This window comes from Elephantulus edwardii, unplaced genomic scaffold, assembly GCF_000299155.1.
Source record: "Elephantulus edwardii isolate Elephantulus edwardi_28Jun2011 unplaced genomic scaffold, EleEdw1.0 scaffold00031, whole genome shotgun sequence".
In the NCBI taxonomy this organism is placed as follows: Eukaryota; Metazoa; Chordata; class Mammalia; order Macroscelidea; family Macroscelididae; genus Elephantulus; species Elephantulus edwardii.
This window is the reverse complement of record NW_006399781.1, coordinates 10,576,399-10,577,272: the sequence shown is the minus strand read 5'-3', so window position 1 is coordinate 10,577,272 and position 874 is coordinate 10,576,399.

Genomic DNA, 874 nt, shown 5'->3' with positions numbered 1-874 from the left:
GAATGTTTCACCAAAAACAATTAAAGGCAGGCCCAAGGGCCACGGAGTAGAGTCACCCACCTTTGTCTTGGGAGCATGGCTTCTGTCCTCTGGACCTACTGTTCGCTCTCTCTTTCTCTATGCTGTTGTTGGTGGTAGTGTTATTAAATGCCGTCGAATCACAGGCGACTCATAGTGACCCTATGAACAAAAGTCCTGGACACTTCCTGTATAAAATAATTTTTTTAAAAAATCTGTTTACTTTCTTCATAGTAATTCTGTAAGATCTAAGAGATAGCTAAACATAAGAACAGAAAATTATAGTTTGGCATGAAGTTAAAACTAGTGTCCAAACTGTGTGCATGTGCACATGTGTACTAGTGCTGGCTTACTTTCATTATCTTTTCTGCATTAATTAACATTAAAACAGGCTGTTACGTTTGATGTTCCCCATGTTGAAAACTTTTCATGCCTTTTGGCTCAATTGCGAGGCAATTCAGGAAATTTTACTATCCTTCCTATAAACTCACCAGTTTTGTTGTTATGTGCCATCGAGTCAGGGTCAACTCATAGCTGACCCTCCAGTGGGTTTTCATAGTCTCTAAATATCGTGGAGGAGAGTGTCTGTCTTCTTCCTGCAGAGGAGTTGGTAGATTTGAACTGCCTGCCTTTGGGTTGCCAGTGAAACTCCTTAATTACTAAAGTTTGCTCTGTTGGCCTTATATGGTCACCTCCATCTTGTAAATAGGGATCAGTCCTTGGAAAAAAGACATCATGCTGGCAAAAGAGGAGGGTCAGAAAAATAAGGGAAGATGCTCAGCAAGATGGATTGACACAGTGATTTTTAACAATGAGATCAAGAATGTCATAATGATGGTACAGGGTACAGTCAAGT